Raw genomic sequence first — 19,406 nt, forward strand, 5'->3', positions numbered from 1 at the left:
TTTCTTTTCATATACTAAATTTGGAATTGGATTGTTCCTGCTTTTCTAGATTTTTGAGGTGGAATGTTAGGTGGTTTATTTGAATTCTATTGAATAATAATAAATTATACATATTTGTGGGGTAGAGTTGAATATCAATACCTGTGTACAATGTGTGATGATCAAATCAGGATAATTAACATGTTCATCATTGCAAAAGGTAATCATTCCTTGTGTCCATTAACCAATTTCCCCCTAAAGCTCCTTCCCCTCTCCCTTTCCCAACTATCGTAACCACAGTTTTGTTCTCTCCTACTAAAAGTTCATCCTGTTATTGTGATTGTTGTTTACTTTTTTCCCTCTCTCTTTCTCTTTTGTTTTCTATGTATGTATGCATTTTTATCTCCCACTTATGAGTGAAGACATGTGGTGTTCCTTTTTCTGTGCCTGGCTCATTTCACTTAACATAATTTTCTCGAAGCTGATGCATGTTGTTGCAAATGGCAAAATTTCATTCTTATTCCATTGTGTACATATAGCACATCTTCTTTATCCAGTCACCCTATGATGGACATTTAGGTTGATTACAATTCTAGGCTACTGTAAATAGAACTGCAATAAACATAAGAGTGCAAGTATCACTTCAAAATGATGATTCCCATTCCTTTGGGTACATAGTCAGCAGTGAGATTGCTGGATTGTATGGCTGTTCTATCTATGCTACTTTGAGGAACCTCCATACTGTTTTCCATAGTGGCTGCACCAATTTACAGTCTCACCAACACTGTAGGAGGGCTCCCCTTTCTCCACATCCTCTCCAGCATTTCTTATCTCAGTCTTTTTGATAACAGCAAGTCTAACTGGAGTTAGATGATATCTCAATGTGGTTTAGATTTGCATTTCCCTGATGCTTAATGATGTTGAGATTATTTTCATGTATCTGTTAGCCATTTGTATATCTTTCTCTGAGAAATGCATGTTCAGTTCCTTTGCCCACTTTTTAATCAGGTTATTTGCTTTTCTACAGTTAAGTTGTTTGAGTTCCTTGTGTATTCTGGATATTAATCCCTTGTCAGATGCATAGTTTGCAAATATTTTCTCCCACTGTATAGGTTGACTTTTTGGCTCTGTTAATTGTTTCTTTTGCTGTGCAGAAGCTTTTTAGTTTGATATGATCCCATTTCTTTATTTTTTCTTTTGTTGCCTATGCTCTTGGGGTTTTATTCATAAAGTCTTAGCTCAGTCCTACTACCTGAAGTGTTTCCCCTATGTTTTCTTTAAGGACTTTGTAGCTTCGGGTCTTATATTTAAGTCTTTAATCCATTTTGAGTTGATTTTGGTATACAACAAGAGGTATGGGTCTAGTTTTATACTTCTACATATGGGTGTCCAGTTTTCCCAGTATGAAGAGGCAGTCTTTTCCCCCAACATATGTTCTTGGTGTCTCGTCAAAGATCAGTTGGCTATAAGTATGTAGGTTGATTTCCGGGTATTCTATTATATTCCATTGGTCAGAGTGTCTGTTCTTATGTCAGTACCATGCTCCATTTTGGTTACTGTATCTTTGTAGTAAAATTTGAAGTCAAGTAGTGCTATGCCTCCAGCTTTTTTTTTTTTTTTTTTTTTTGGCTCAGGATTGCTCTGGGTATTCAGGGTGTTTTGTTTATTCATATGAATGTTAAGATTATTTCTTTCTATTTCTGTGAAGAACGTCATTGGTATTTTGAAGGGAATTGCATTAAATCTGTAGATCACTTTGGGTACTATGAGCATTTTCAGAATGTTAATTCTTCCAATCCATGGAATATTTTTCAATTTTTTTGTGTCCTCTTTAATTTCTTTCAACAGTGATTTGTACTTCTCATTAAACAGATTTTTCACCTCCTTGATTAATTTTACTCCTGGGGATTTGTTTTTGTTTTTGGTGACTATTGTAAAGAAGCTTGCTTTCTTGATTTCTTTTTCTGCTAGTTCATTGTTGGATGGTCAATCTGGATGCCTTTATTTCTTTCTCTTGCCTGATGGCTCTGGCTAGTACTTCCACCACTGTGTTTAATACAAGTGGTGAGAGTGGGCATCCTTGACTTGTTTCTGTTCTTAAGCTGATGTCTAGGAAGCCAACCCCAGACCTGCTGAACTGACGCACCCCCTCATCCCCAGGCAGACCCACCTCTGGCAGACCGCTCCCCCTTCCTCCCCCCGCCCCGTCCTGCCAGCTGGCTAAGTCCTGTGCACCTGGCCCCCAACCTGGAAAAACAGCCCATGGGTTCCTACCCTAATGAACATGCCCATGCGCCAGTGAAAATAAAGCTCGTCCATGCCCCGCCCTCCCCCCCCCAGAGAAGCAACCAGGTAGTTTCGCCCTCAACAGTCCCAACTAGTGGCCTCACCCACCACCCAAGAGGCAGCTGGCTAGGCTCGCCTCTCATCGGAACTGCTCCCAACCTGTCCAATGCTCAAGAAGTAGCTAGCTGTGCCCCCTCGCTGCAGCCCCACCTAGTGGCCTTGCGCAGTGCCTGAGAGGCAGCTCAGCAGGTCTGCCCTTGGCAGACCGGCTCCTGAACTGCTTAGAGAAGAGTGACCTCACGCCTTGCCCCAAGAATTGGCACAGCAAACGGGCCACTGGCAGACCCACACTCAGCTAGTTGAGCCAAAGTGCACTCAGGCCTCTCGTTCAGAGAACAGCCCAGTTGTCACACCTCTGGTAGACCCACCCTTGAGTCTTTGAGCCATCATTTATTTGCACACACATTTGAGTAAGAAATAGCCAGGTTGATGTGCGCCTTGTAGGCCCACTCCCAGTCAGAGAATTAACACAGTGACCCTGCCAAAGGTGAACCAGTCCTGGTGACCCTGACTCACCACACACACACACACACCAACAGCCTGAGAATCAATCCAGCAACCACATCCCCAGTGAGCCAGATCCCAAGATGACTGACTCGGAGTGTGCACATGCACACCCCCAACTTGTGAACCAACCAAGCAAGCCCACCCCTGGCACAGCTATGCCACTGCTGTCACAAACCTCCCAAGCACAGGTTGCTGAGTCACTCACAGACATAAAGAAAGTGGATTATGGCTGAAGAAACTACACAGAGTCTACAGTGCTGCACCCTTCCAGAACAAAGCCATTATACTCTACCCAACCAACACCTTATAATGCATTTGCAGGTGAAAGTCTTTTCCCACCCAAGCCACTCTACCAAACTCAAAGAGGTGACTGTTCCACCAGATGCACAGATATCAATACAGGGAAACCAAAAAAAATTTTTTTAAATTAGGAAACATGACACCACCAAAGAAACAAAATAATGCTTCAGTAACTCATCCCAAAGAATTGGAAATTGTTGACTTGCCAGAAAAGGAATTCAAACTTATAATCTTAAGGAAACTCACTGAGACACAAAAGAATACAAATAATTCAATAATTCAGTGAAATCAGAAAACAATTCATGATCTGAGTGAAAAATTCAACAAAGAGAGATCATTTAATAAAAACCAAACAGAAATCTTGGAATTAAAGAATTCATTGAATGAAATTTTTTAAAAAATACATCCAAGAGTCCCAGCAACAGACTAGACCAAGCAGAAGAAAGAATTTCTTACCTTGAAGAAAACTGTTTTGAAATAATGTAAGAAGCCAAAAAATAAAAAAGGATATAAAAAAAAATGAACAAAACATAGAAGATCTATGTGATAGTATTAAGGGAACAAATATTCAAATTATGGACATTCCAGGAGTCTTATATGTAATTAAGTCTTTAATCTACTTTGAATTGAGTTTGGTATATGGTGAGAGATAAGGGTCTAGTTTCATTCTTCTGCATATGAACCTCCAGTTTTTCCAGCACCACTTATTGAAGAGACTATCCTTTTCCCAATGTAGTTCTTGGCTCCTTTGTCAAAAATCAATTATCTGTATGTACATGGATTTATTTCTCAATTATCTATTCTGTTCCATTGGTCTATGTGTCTGTTTTTGTGCCAGTACCATTCTGTTTTGATTATTATAGCTTTGTAGTATATTTTGAAGTCAGGGACTGTGATGCCCCCTGTTTTAGTTATTTTTGCTCAGGATTGTTTCAGCTACTCAGGGTCTCTTGTTCCATATAAATTTTTGAATTGTTTTGTCTATGTCTAGGAAGTATGTCATTTGTGGTTTGATGGGGATTGCATTGAATCTGTCAATCACTTTAAGTACTACCATCATTTTGACAATATTGATTCTTCCAATTCATGAACATGCAATGTCTTTCATTTTTTGTGTGTCTTTTTTAATTTCTTTAATCAATGTTTATAGTTTTTTCTGTAGAGATCTTTCAGCTCCTTGGTTAAATTTATTCCTAGATATTTTTTGTTGTTGTTGTTAATATAAATGAAGTTGATTTCTTGATCTATTTTTCTGATAGCTTGTTGTTGGTGTATACAAATGCTATTGATTTTTGTATGTTGATTTTGTATCCTGCAACTTTACTGAATTTGTTTATCAGGTCTAGGAATTTTTTGGTAGAGTCTTTAGATTTCTCTCTATGTAAAATCATGTGATCTGGAAATAGGGACTATTCAACTTCCTCTTTTTCAATATGAATGCCCTTTATTTCTTTCTCTTGCCTAATTACTGTGGCTAGGGCCTCTAGTGCTGTATTGAATACACATGGTGAGAGTGGGCATTCTTGTCTTGTTCCAGTTTTTAGGTGAAAAACTGTCAGGTTTTGCCCATTCAGTATGATGTTAGCTGTGCATTTGTCATATAAACCTTTTTATCAAGATACTTTTATTATTATTTTATTAGTATTAAGATACTTTTCTTCTATATCTAATTTGATCAGTTTTTATCATAAAGGGATGTTGAATTTCATCAAATGCTTTTTCTGCATCTATCAAGATGATCGTATTTTTTTCCTTTCATTTTGTTGATATGATGTTTATTGATTTGTATATGTTGAATTATTCTTGCATTCCTGGGATAAATCCCACTTGATCATGTGTATAATCTTTTTGATGTGTTGTTTGATTTGGTTTACTTGTATTTTTTTTAAGATTTTTGCACCCATGTTCATCAAGGATACGGGCCTTAGTTTTTTTGTTGTTTTTGTGTCCTTACCCGGTATCAGGATAATCCTGGCCTCATAATATGAATTTGGAAGAATTTCATTCACTTCAATTTTTTAAAGTAGTTTAAGAAATATTTGGTATTAGTTCTTTAAATGTTTGGTAGAATTCAACAGTGAACCATTCAGTCCTCAGCTTTTCTTTATTGGGAGAATTCTTATTACTAATTCAATCTCATTACTTTTTATTGGTCTTTTTAGGCTTTCTTTCTTCTTAGTTCAGTCTTGGTAGGTTATATGTTCTGAAGACTTTATTCATTACCTCTAAGTTTTCATATTTTTTGGCATATTGTTGTTCATAACAGTCTCAAATGATCCTTTGTATTTCAGTGGTACCAATTGCATTGTCTCTTTTTGCATTTTTTATTTTATTTACTTGGGTCTTCTCTTTTTCTTGGTTAGTCGGGCTAATGGTTCGTTGATTTTATTTTTTGTTTCAAAAAACCAACTTTTCATTTGATTTGTCTTTTGTATTATGTTTTTAGTCTTGATTTCATTTATTTTTTGCGCTTTTATTGTTTCATTTCTTCTATTTATTTTGGTTTGTTCTTGCTTTTCTACTTCATTGAGGTGCATTGTTAGGTTTCTCGTTTGAAATCTTACTATTTTTTTTTTGACAATATACAATGTGGTTGATTATTGTGGCCCATTACTGAAACCTCCCTCCCTCCTCCCTCTCCCCACTCCCATCCAACAATGTCCTTTCTGTTTCCTTGTCCTATCAACTTCAAGGAATTGTGGTTGTTATATCTTCTCCCCCCCACCCGGTTTTTTTTCTTGTGTGTGTGTGTGTGTGTGTGTGTGTGTGTGTGTGTGTGTGTGTGTGTGTGAATTTATTTATTTATTTTTAGCTCCCACCAATAAGTGAGAACATGTGGTATTTCTCTTTCTGTGCCTGACTTGTTTCACTTAATATAATTCTCTCTAGGTCCATCCATGTTGTTGCAAATAGCAGTATTTCATTCGTTTTTATACCTGAATAGTATTCCATTGTGTAGATAAACCACATTTTCTGTATCCACTCATCCGATGATGGACATTGGGGCTGGTTCCAACTCTTGGCTATTGTAAAGAGTGCTGCGATGAACATTGGGGAACAGGTATACCTTCGACTTGATGATTTCCATTCCTCTGGGTATATTCCCAGCAGTGGGATCACTGGATCATATGGTAGCTCTATCTGCAATTGCTTGAGGAATCTCCATACCATTTTCCATAGAGGCTGCACCATTTTGCAGTCCCACCAACAATGTATGAGAGTTCCTTTTTCTGTGTGACCTCGCCAGCATTTATCGTTCAGAGTCCTTAGGATTTTAGCCATCCTAACTGGGGTGAGATGGGATCTCAGTGTATATTTGATTTGTATTTCCCGAATGCTGAGTGATGTTGAGCATTTTTTCATATGCCTGTTGGTCATTTGTATATCTTCCTTAGAGAAATGCCTACTTAGCTCTTTTGCCCATTTTTTAATTGGGTTGCTTGTTTTTTCTTATAAAGTTGTTTGAGTTCCTTATATATTCTGGATATTAATCCTTTGTCAGATGTATATTTTGCAAATATTTTCTCCTATTCTGTTGGTTGTCTTTTAACTCTGTTAATTGTTTCTTTTGCTGTGCAGAAGCTCTTTAGTTTGATATAAACCCATTTGTTTATTTTTCCTTTGGTTGCCTGTGCTTTTGGGGTCATATTCATGAAGTTTGTGTCCAGTCCTACTTCCTGGAATGTTTCTCCTATGTTATCTTTAAGAAGTTTTATTGTTTCAGGGTGTATATTTAAATCCTTAATCCATTTTGAATTGATTTTAGTATACGGTGATAGGTATGGATCTAGTTTCATTCTCCTTCATATGGATATCCAGTTATCCCAGCACCATTTGCTGAAGAGGCAGTCCCTTCTCCAGTGAATAGGCTTGGTGCCTTTGTCAAAGATCAGATGGCAGTAAGTGTGTGGGTTGATTTCTGGATTCTTTATTCTATTCCATTGATCAGTGTGTCTGTTTTTATGCCAGTACCATACTGCTTTGGTTATTATAGCTTTGTAGTATAGCTTAAAGTCAGGTAGTGTTATGCCTCCAGCTTTATTTTTTTTACTCAGCATTGCTTTGGCTATGCATGGTCTTTTATTATTCCATATAAATATCTGGATAGTTTTTTCCATTTCTGAGAAAAATGTCTTTGGAATTTTGATGGAGATTGCATTGAATTTGTATATCACTTTGGGTAGTATGGACATTTTCACAATGTTGATTCTTCCAATCTAAGAGCATGGAATATCTTTCCATCTTCTTGTATCCTCTCTAATTTCTCTCAGCAGTGGTTTGTAGTTCTCATTATAGAGATTTTTCACATCCTTGGTTAACTCAATTCCTAAGTATTTTATTTTTTTGGTGGCTATTGTAAATGGGCAGGCTTTCTTGATTTCTCGTTCTGCATGTTCACTATTGGAGAAAAGAAATGCTACTGATTTTTGTGTGTTGATTTTGTATCTTGCTACTGTGCTGAAATCATTTATCACCTCCAAGAGCTTTTTTGTAGAGGCTTTAGGCTGTTCGATATATAGGATCATGTCATCTGCAAACAGGGACAGCTTGACTTCTTCTTTTCCAATCTGGATCCCCTTTATTTCCTTCTCTTCCCTGACTGCTCTGTCTAGTACTTCCAATACTATATTAAATAGGAGTGGTGAGAGTGGGCATCCTTGTCTAGTGCCTGTTCTTAAAGGAAAAGCTTTCAGCTTTTCCCCATTCAGGATGATATTGGCAGTGGGTTTGTCATATATGGCTTTAATTATGTTGAGATACTTTCCATCTATATCTAACTTATAGAGGGTCTTTGTCATGAACGAATGCTGAATTTTATCAAATGCTTTTTCAGCATCTATAGAGATGATCATATGGTCCTTGTGTTTGACTTTATTAATATGGTGTATCACATTTATTGATTTGCATATGTTGAACTAACCTTGCATACCTGGAATGAATCCCACTTGATCGTGGTGAATAATTTTACATATGTGTTGCTGTATTCTGTTCGCTAGTATTTTAGTGAGGATTTTTGCATCTATATTCATCGAGGATATCGGCCTGTAGTTTTCTTTTTCAGTTATATCCTTACCTGGTTTTGGTATCAGGATGATGTTTGCTTCTTAGAATGAGTTTGGGAGATTTGCATCCGTTTCAATCTTTTGGAATAGTTTGTAAAGAATCAGTGTCAATTCCTCTTTGAATGTTTGGTAAAATTCTGCTGTGAATCCATCTGGTCCTGGGCTTTTCTTTGTTGGGAGCTTTCTGATAACAGCTTCAATCTCCTTTATTGTTATTGGTCTGTTCACATTTTCTACGTCTTCATGGTTCAATTTTGGTTGCTTGTGTGTGTCCAGAAATTTATCCATTTCCTCCAGATTTTCAAATTTGATGGTGTATAGTTGTTTATAGTAGTCTTAAATGATTCCTTGTATTTCAGATGGATCAGTTGTAATATCATCTTTTTCATTTCTAATTTTTGTTATTTAAATCTTGTCTCTTCTTTTTTTATTAGCCATGCTAATGGTTTGTCAATGTTATTTATCTTTTCAAAAAAACAACTTTTTGATTCATTGATCTTTTGTATTGTTTTTTGGGTTTCAATTTCATTAAGTTCTACTATGATCTTAATGATTTCTTTCCGTCTGCTAACTTTAGGTTTGGATTGTTCTTGTTTTTCTAGTTCCTTAAGGTGAAGTTTTAGGTTGTTCACTTGCCTTCTTTCCATTCTTCTGAGGTGAGCATTTAATGCAATAAATTTCCCCCTTAATACTGCTTTTGCAGTATCCCACAGGTTTTGGTATGATGTATCATTATTTTCATTAGTTTCAATAATTTTTTTGATTTCCTGTTTGATTTCTTCTTGGACCCATATGTCATTAAGTAGAATGCTGTTTAATTTCCATGTGTTTGTATAGTTTCCAGAGTTTCATTCATTATTGATTTCTAGTTTTAATCCATTGTGGTCTGAGAAAATACATGGGATAATTCCAAGTTTTTTGAATTTGTTGAGACTTGATTTGTGACCTAATATGTGATCTATCCTGGAGAATGATCCATGTGCTGATGAGAAGAATGAATATTCTGAGGTTGTTGGGTGGAATGTTCTGTAGATATCTGCCAATTCCAATTGTTCTAGAGTCTTGTTTAGATCTTGTGTTTCTCTACTGATTCTATGCCAGATGATCTGTCTAATATTGACAGTGGAGTGTTCAGGTCCCCTGCTATTATGGTATTAGTGTCTATTTCCTTCTTTAGGTCTAATAGAGTTTGTTTTATAAATCTGGCTGCTCCAACATTGGGTGCATACATATTTATGATTGTTATGTCTTCTTGATGCATCAGTCCTTTTATCATTAAGTAGTGTCCCTCATTGTCTCTTTTTATGGTTTTTAGTTTAAAGTCTACTTTGTCAGATATAAGAATAGCTACTCCAGCTCGTTTTTCTTTTCTGTTTGCATGGTAAATCTTTTTCCATCCTTTCACTCTTAGTATATGTGAGTCTTTATGCTGCTCTTGTAGGCAGCATATAGTTGGGTCCTCCTTTTTAATCCAGTCAGCCAGTCTGTGTCTTTTGATTAGGGAATTTAAGCCTTTTACATTAAGAGTTGTTATTGAAAGGTGTTGATTTATTCCTAGCATTTTATTGGTTGTTTGGTTGTCTTAGGTGTCTTTTGTTCCTTGCTTTCTGATTTACTGTTTGCTTTCTGTGTTTGTTGGTTCCTTAGGTTGTAGATAGCGTTTTTGTTTGTTTGTTTTCTCTTCATGAAGGCCATTTTTATTATACAAGTGGGTTTTGATTTTTCTTGGGTTTTTATGGCAGTGGTAGTTATTTTTCAGGAACCAAACCCAGTACTCTCTTGAGAATTTCTTGTAAGGGTGGTCATGTGTTGGTGAACTCCCACAGTTTTTGTTTGTCTGAGAAATATACTATTTGCCCTTCACTTTGGAAGGATAGCCTTGCAGGGTAGAGTATTCTTCGCTGGCAATCTTTGTCTTTTAGTATTTTGAATATATCATCCTATTTTTTTCTAGCTTTTAGGGTTTGTGTTGAAAAGTCTCATGTTAGCCTGATTGGGGCTCCTTTATAGGTGATTTGACGCTTCTCTCTTGCAGCTTTTAAGATTCTCTCTTTGTTTTGAGTTTTGCCAGTTTTACTATAACATGTCTTGGAGAAGACCTTTTTGGGTTGAATACATTTGGAGATCATTGAGCTTCCTGAATCTGAAGATCTGTGATTTTTCCTATACCTGGGAAGTTTTCTGCCACTATTTTGTTGAATATGTTTTCAATGCAATCTCCATTTTCCTCCCCTTCTGGAATACCCATGACTCGGATATTTGAGCGCTTAAGGTTGTCTGATATCTCTCTCAGATTTTCTTCAATGTCTTTGATTCTTTTTTTTTTTTTTTTTTTTTTTTGTCTGCTTGTGTTATTTCAAACAGCCCATCTTCAAGTTCAGAGGTTCTCTCCAACTTCCACAAGCCTGTTGGTTAAACTCTCCATTGTGTTTTTTATTTTGCTGAATAACTTCTTCAGTTCAGCAAGTTCTGCTACATTTTTTTTTTCAAGACATTGATTTCCTTGTACATTTCCTCTTTCAGGTCCTATATACTTTTCCTCATTTCATCATGATGTCTAGCTGAGTTGTCTTGTATCTCATTCAGTTTCCTTAGAATTATCACTCGATATTCCTTGTCTGTCATTTCAAGGGCTTCTTGTTCTATAGGATCTATAGTTTGAGATTTATTAACTTTTGGTGGTGTACTTTCTTGATTTTTTGTATTTCTGGTATCTTTTTTTTGATGTTTATTCATTGTGGCAGGGGGTTTCACAGTCCACCGTTTTGACACTATTGACTAACTAAGGTGTTGCTTTGGTTGCCAATTTGGTATGGCTACCTCCGTGACTGCTCAGTTGGCCTCTAGTACCTGTGTGTGTGGTTGCCTCGGGTCTTGGGCCTCTCTGGGAAGCCAACTCTCTGGTCAGCTTGGACTCTACTGGGCTGCTGGATCATGGGGCAGTACCTCAGTGTGTGTGGTCTCTGCTGAGCTTCCACTTCCTGTGCTGGACTTCTCCCTGTTCTGTGCGCTCTGGTCTGGGCTGCTGGTGCATTCAGTGGCGGCCCCACAGGGTGTGTGGTTTCTGCTGAGTCTCCTCCTCCCTAGCTTGACGTCTCCCCACTTTGTGTGCACTGGGCTGGTCTGGGAATGGAGCTGGGTGGCGGCGGTGAAGCCTACCTGCTGGATCACGCAGTGGCAGCCCCATAGGGTGTGTGTTTTCTGCCGAGTCTCCGCCTCCCTAGCCGGACGTCTCCCCACTCTGTGCACACTGGGCTGGGCTGGGAATGGAGCTGGGTCAGGATTTCCTTATCCTGACACGGCAGGTTCCAGCGGCAGACAAAGGTTTTACTCTTTCGTTTTCAGCGGTCGACCCTCCGATGCGCCGTCTTCCTCACGGTGTCCCCCGTATCCAGTGCCCCATGTTTGGGCGCCAGAAATGTCCTGACCCACGGGATATTCAATGCAGACCCATGACTTCCTGTTTCAGTCTTGCAAGGTGAAAGAAAGTGACTTTTTTTTTTTTAATGTAGGCACTTATTGCTGTAAACTTTCCTTTTAATACTGCATTGGCTGTATCCCTTAGGTTTTGGTATGTTGGGTTTCTATCTTCACTTGTTTCAAGAAATGTTTTGATTTCCTTCTTAACCTCTTTGACCCACTGGTCATTCAGGAGCATGTTGTTTAATTTCCATGTATTTGTGTAGTTTCAAAGTTCTTATTGATTTCTAGTTTTATTCCATTATGGTCAGAAAAAAATATTTGATATGATTGTATTTTTTTTAATTTATTGAAACTAGTTTTTTAGCCTAATATATGGTCAATCCTGGAGAATGTTCTATGTGCTGATGAAAAGATTGTGTATTCTGCAGCTCTTGAATGAAATGTGCAAATTTTTCTTAGGTCCATCTAGTCTACGGAACCTTTTAAACCTGATATTTCTTTACTGATTTTGTCTCAATACTCTGTCCAATGCTGAGAGTGGGGTGTGAAACTCCCCAACTATTGTTGTATTGGTGTGTATCTCTTCCTGTAGTTCTGATATTCCCTTTATATATCTGGGTATTCCAGTGTTGCATGCATATATATTTATAATTGTTATAACCTCTTGATGTATTGATCCTTTTTGTATTATATAATGCCCTTCCTTGTCTCTTAGTACAGATTTTGATTTATAGTCTATTTTATCTGAGTATATCTACTCTTCCTTGCTTTTGTTTTCCACCTGCATGGAATATTTTTTTCATCCCTTCACTTTCAGTCTAGATGTGTCTTTGTAGGTAAGGTGTGTTTCTTGGAGGCAGCATATTGACAGGTCATGCTTTTTGTATCCAGTCAGTCAGTCTATGACTTTTAATTGAGGCATTTAATTTGTTTATATTCAAGGAGTTTTTTAAATTTATTTTTTATATCATATTCATTGTTACAAATCATATCCATTCCTTCTGCCCTTTCTCCTCACCCCCTTCCCCTCCCCCTCCCCCTCTTCCCTCTCCCTCCCCCCTCTAATAACTATAGATTTCATCTCTCCATCTGATAGATTAACTGTTCTGATAGGTTAACTATTGCCTAGATGATCTGTCCAGTACTGAGACAGGTGTGATCAAGTCCTCCCCTATTATCATAAATCTGGAGTGTGCTTTGTGAAGAAAGAGGACCTCTTCTTTTTTTTTTTTCAATCTTCACTAGTGCCTCTCCTTGTGTCGATGCAGTTGAGAGTCTGGCGTGCCATCTGCACAGTGGCTGTGACTGCTGTTATAGAGACTAGCCACTTTTGCGGTAGCCATGGCAATTGCTACCAATGGCAATTGCAGTGGCTATAGTGGGACACTCACATGGAAATGGTGTTTTTGGTGTGCTCCTTACCTGGCTGCAGCTGGGTTCGGCTTGCCCCAGGTGTGTGCATCAGAACCCTGTTGGGGCCCAGGACAGTGGCTGCAGCTTTCTTATTTGCAGCTGGATTCAGCTTCCCTTGGCTCCATGCCTCAGGACCTCAGCCAGGCCCCAAGGTCATGGCAGCAGCTTGCCTGGTTGTGGCTGGGTTCAGCTTCCCCCACCTCCATGCCTCATTCTAAGATATTGTTGTGGAGTACTTGGGGGGGAAAGGGAAAGTGGAAGGGACAGAGAAATAGGGTGGGAAGAGGAGGAAGGAGCAGGACATGATTGAGACACATGGCACCCCCCTCATTCTGGTGGGGAGACCAGTTCTTCTACGTGTTATAGATGTTCTTTAGTAAGGTTAGACATTTACTAGATAATATCAAACTTTGCCTCTGATCTGTGGGTTTTTGTTTTTACTTTCAGTTCTGTGTTGGATTATTCACTGGTCCCACCATTTAAACTCTGTGCTGGAACTAATTTGTTGTCCCTTTGCTTGCTTCTAAAATGGGGAAACTTCCTGTGGGGACAAGCACTTGAGCCCTGTAGTCAAGCTAAATTGCTTCATTTTGCTGATTCCCTGGGGAAGGCTTTTTGTGCAGCTCAGGTTTTAATTGTTGACCTCATATGTGCTTCGGGTCTTGTGAGGTCTGGTACACATGGGTTTTGTGGAAACTCTAGTCTGGGCCTGAGTCATTTCACCAAACTGCACCCCGTGCAGTTATATGTTCTTGAACAGTCTCCACTAAGTGGTCCTGCACGAATTGGAGGGGAGATCAGCTGTCCATGCTGTGCCCCAGTGTTTCCCCGGTGGGCCGGTCTCCCCCACTGCCTGCACTCCAAACACTTCTCATGGGACAGATTGTGCACCAGTCCCTTGCAATGACTCAGAATGGCTCCTTTTTTCTGTTGTCTATGGCTCCTCACTCCTATGTGGGTCCATAGAAATGCTTTTAGTGGTCTTGCTGGCCTGTGGGCCACCAAGGCCCTCTTCTCCCCTGCCACCTCCAAGCAATTTCATACAAAGGGCACAGCTGTGGCTTCTGCCAGCTCTTGCTCTCTGTGCTCACCTGTGCCAGCTTTGAAGCAACCAAGGCTCAAAATGGTGGGAGCAGTCCTTTCTTTCTGTCATCGTGGCTTCTCCTGCTTTCATGAACTCCATAGGTCTCTCCTCTTCCTCAGAGCTCTAGTGGCCCCAGCTTAGCTGTCATTGCTTTTCAATAGTTACAAATTGGTTGATTTGTGGGAGAGAGTGATGCTGGGGACTGTCTATTCCACCATCTTGACTGGAAGCCTCAAGGTTATGATTGATGTGTGATATTGATATTCCTTCTTTCCTTCCTTCCTTACTTCTCTTATTTTGTTGGCTGTTTTATGATTGTCTTCATTGTTCCTTTCTTTCTCTCTTATTATTTATCCTTGTGATTTGGTGGTTTTCTGTATTGATAAGGTTTGTTTCCTTTCTCTTTCTAATTTGTGTATTTACTATTCTACCAATAAGTTTTATATTTCTGGGGGGTTTTATGATGGTTATAACCAATCTTTCTCTGCTAGGTGTAGGACTCCCCTAAGTATTTCTTGGAAGCCTGGATTGTGGTAATAAATTCCCTTACTTTTGCTTGTCTGAGAAAGACTCTATTTCTCCTTTATTTCTGAAGGATAACTTTGCTGGGTATAATATTCTTGGCTGACAGTTTTTTTCTTTCAGTGCTTTGAATTTATTATTCTATTCTCCCCTGGCCTGAAAAGTCTGCTGTTAGTTTAATGGGGATTCCCTTATAAATTACTTGACACTTTTCTCTTGCTGTTAAAAGAATTCTCTTTGGCTTTAACATTGGGAATTTTGACTACAATGTGTCTTGGTGGGGATCTTTTTCAGTTGAATCTATTTGGGGACCTTTGAACATCCTGAATTTGGATGTGTATGAGTGGGGTGAAAATACACACACACACACACACACACACACACACACACACACACACACACAAAATGTATTCTCCTTGCTCTTACAGCACAATCATCAACATAGAAAACTGACTTTTGTGACCAAATGTGTGGAGATTTCTCCCCACTGGCAAGCAAGCAATTCTCAAGTGGCAGACACCAGCTGGGTGTCCTCTAATTCGATTCAATTCTGACATTATCTACCTGGAGATAGCATCAGATCCCACAGTGGAGCTCAGTCCCACAAGACTAGTCCTCCCTCCCCACTTCAGAAGCTAGTTGCAAGTCCAGGCATCTGGAACTTCTGACCAACTAGCTATAAATCAGCATTCCCACAACTCCCTCCATTGGTTGGGTTAGTTTGTGTCAGCAGCTCACAGAATTCAGGGTAACATTTATTTATGTTTACTAGTTTATTATAAAGGATATTACCTAGGATGCAGATGAATAGATGCAGAGGGTGAGGTATGGGGAAAGGGGCACAGAGCTTACATGCCTTCTCTTGGTGCACCACCCTCCAGGAACCTCCATATGTTCAGATGTCTGGAAGCTTTATGAACTCAGGTCTCTATGGTTTTTATGGAAGCTTCATTACATAGGCATGATTGAAACATGGACAACCATACAGACATGTGATTGGACAAAAAAGGTATGATCTAACACTAACAGATCAGGTGGGGAAACCCAGCAAAGCCTGTCTGTTCCCAATCTTCTTGTCCTCCCTGAACAGCATTCAATGCCCCTGCATATGGGGCAGGACCCCTTCTGTAATTGGGGTCTTATGACATACAATCAGATAAGGTATGTCAGAAAATTTCTTTATGGCCAGCTCCAAGACAGAAAGGCAGGGGAAGGTTAGAACAAGCCAGGAACCATGGATGAAAACCAAAATGTACACATTATCATTCACAGATGTTTGTATCTTTCCAAAGACTAGGGAAGTTTTCAGCTATTGTTTCATTAAATAGGTTTTCGATACTTGTTTTGTTTTCTTCTCTATCTGGAATGCCATAATTTGAATATTTTTTCACTTAATAGGATCCCATAAAATTGTGTAGGCTTTGTTCATTCTCTTTAATTCTTTTTTTTTTTCCTGAGTTATTTCAAAACAGCTGTCTTCAAGATCAGAAATTTTTTCTTCTGCTTGATCTAGTCTGTTGTTGAGACTTTGAGATGTCTTTTTTATTTCATTCAATGAATGCTTTAATTCCAAGATTTCTGTTTGATTTTTTTCATGATATCTCTTTGTTATGATCTTATTCTGATCATGAATTGCTTTTCTGATTTCATTCAATTTTTTTGTCTGTATTCTCTTGTGTTTCAGTGAGTTTCCCCTAAGATTGTTCATTTGAATTCCTTTTCTGGCAAGTTGGCAATTTCCAATTCTTAGGGATTAGTTACTGGAGCATTATTGTGTTTCTTTTGTGGTGTCGAGTTTCCTAATTTTTTCATGGTTCTTGTTTTCCTGCATTAATATCTGTGCATCTGATGGAACAGTCACCTTTCTGAATTATGTAGAGTGACTTGGGTGGGAAAAGACTTTCACCTGCAAATGCCTCCTAGAATGTTGATTGGGTAGAGTACAATGGCTTTGTTCTGGATAAGTGTAGCAGTGTAGACTCTGTGTAGTTTCCTCAACTGTAATCCACTTTTGCTATGTCTGTGAGTGACTCAGTGACCTATGCTTGGTAGGTTTGTGATGGCAGTGGCACATCTTTGCCAGGGGTGGGCTCACTGGGTTGGTTCATTTGGGTGTGCACGTGCACACTGAATCAGTCATCTTGGGAGCTGGCTCACTGGGGATTTGGTTGCTGGATTAATTCTCAGGCTGGGATGTGTGCGCGTGATGAGTCAGGGTATCTGGGACTGGTTTTTGAGTGGCAGGGTCATCATGCTGATTCTCTGACCAGTTGCACGTCAACCTGGCTGTTTCTCTCTCAGATATGTGTGTGTGTGTTTGTGTGTGATGGCTCAAAGACTCAAGGGCAGGCCCACCAGGGGTGTGACAGCTGAGCTGTTTCTCTGAGCTGAGGGTGTGGGCATGCTTTGGCTCAGCTAGCTGAATATGGGTCTGCAAGTGGCCTGCCTCCAGCTCTGTCAATCACTAGTTCTATCATTTTGATCATCATGGGGCAGGGCTATTACTTGCTGTAGTTTCTTTTAACTTGGTGGCCAAGGTAGTGGGTTATAGCAAAAGTACACTAAATATGGCATCAGAGAATTAGACGTGTCATTTAATTTCCCTGAGGTTCCTCTTTCATTTTCAAAATGCAGATAATCATTCTTATATAAAGGAAGACATAAAACTTAAGTGAAATAACTTGGGTACAGTGCTTGGCACAATGTTGGTGCTCAAAAATATTAATTTATCAGAAGAGTTTTAAATGATGTTTCTACTTTCACTGTGACTACCTTTACCTTTAATCCCAACTCCTCAGCTTCTCATAGAAGGCCCTCCACAGTCTTCCACCTGTTGGCCTCCACTGCCCATCACTCCCACTCACACTTTTTGCACTGGCCATGTTGCAGCTACTCAGTCCATGGATCTTAATGTTTCTTGCTTTGGTGACTTCCTATGAGCTAGTTTTCCTCCAAAAAAGCCTTTTTTATCCTTCACCTAGTTACTTCCTACTACCTCTTCAGGCTTTAATGAAATATGCTTCTCTTTTAGAAGCCTTTCCTAGTCCCCCAGTTTCCTCACCTCTGTTCCCTTAGGGTTCCACAAACTTCCTTGGTAGCACTCACCAGGCTGCATTGTCTGCCCACTTACTTGTCTGTTTTATTCATCAGCCACATATTAAGTTTGTGGTATCACTTAAAATAAGGGAGCCTGGATCCAAGTGACTGTATGGAAGAGAATCCACACTGACCCACATCAGACTTGCTATTAGTGAGAAGTCAATCTTCGTTGTTTTGTACCATGATTAAGCCTGTGATATGGAATACTATGTTAGGTAGCAAAGCCTATCATGAGTACTTCAACTTTCAACCGAGAGCATAGAGTGAAATGTCCAAACAAATATGGGGGAAACATTCAAAATTTGTACATAGAACTGAAGAGAGTACAGATATAACTTTATACTAATTGGCATATAGACTATGAAATGAATTATGTCCCCCCCAAAAATTTATATTTGAAACCCTAATTCCCAATGTGACACTATTTGGAGATCGGGTCTTTGAGAGGTAATTAGGGTTAGATGAGATCATGAGGGTGGGGCTCTGGTCTGATAGGATTAGTGCCCTTATAAGAAGAGACACCAGATCTCTCCCCCCCCCCCCAGCAAGATGACAGTCATCTGCAAGACAGGAAAAGAGCCCTCACCAGAACCCAATCATGCTGGCACCCTAATCTCAGACTTTCTAGCCTCCAGAACTGTGAAAAAATAAATGTCTGTTCTTTAAGCCACTCAGTCTATGGTATTTTGTTATGGCAGTCTAAGCAAACTGATATATGAACTTTGTGACTACTTAGTAAACAACTAGCATATATTTGATAAATGAATAAATAAAAGACTTCTCTAAATTCTGTGGCCAAACCCAAGAAATGCAGCACTGGACAGTACCCTTCAAAGCTGCTCCCTCTGTTCCTGCAGAAAGCATTTAGAGGTAGTGAGTTCCTTGCCACTGGGAATTCCAAATGGGGCTGGATAATCCTTTGGTGGACTATAGATAAATAGGAGGTAGAAGTAGATATGTGAAAATGTCTTTATTAAAAATATATCCTTTAAGTTGTCAGATCTACCAAAGAGCCAGTGGGATGTGCCAAAAAGAATCCAAGATGTGGAGTAACATAACTGGATTTGGGACTTAGGTTTCCAAAGCTTGACCTTAGACAGATAGAACACTCAATCTATCTGAGCCTCCACAAAATGAGAGTGATGAAGCCTACTTCACACAGCTTCTGCGGGTCTCACAACTATAAATCTCTGTCTAGATTAAAAGAAGACGTTGCTGTTGCTTTATGGTCTCAATTTACCGGAGGGTCTCTGATTCAAAGTGCGTAGGTTCCACCTGCATTCTAGGTAGGTGAACACAGACAAACATGTCCTGCCCCCTTCTGGTGAAGAGCAGCATTGCACCTTCTGTCTGTCATCTGGAGCCTCTCCAACCTGAAGGTTTCAGGTTTCCTTCCACTCTAGCAAGTGTTTGTCTCATTCACCTGCAGTGAATGAGACAAACACTAGGCTCGTAGCCTTGTGGGTGATCAGAGTTTTCTGACAAGGGCTCACTGGGATTCGTCATTATTTCCATAAAAGAGGGATAGGGTGTCCCTGTATCACTTATGCACATTAGCAGTAAACAAATAGCCTGGAATAGAAGAAATGTGCTGGCTTTGAAGTCAGAGGCTTGAGTATGCAGACCCTACTGTGTGCCCTGAGCAGCTAGGACACCTTGGGCTCCTCATT

Source organism: Cynocephalus volans, chromosome 8 (assembly GCF_027409185.1).
Source record: "Cynocephalus volans isolate mCynVol1 chromosome 8, mCynVol1.pri, whole genome shotgun sequence".
Lineage (NCBI taxonomy): Eukaryota > Metazoa > Chordata > Mammalia > Dermoptera > Cynocephalidae > Cynocephalus > Cynocephalus volans.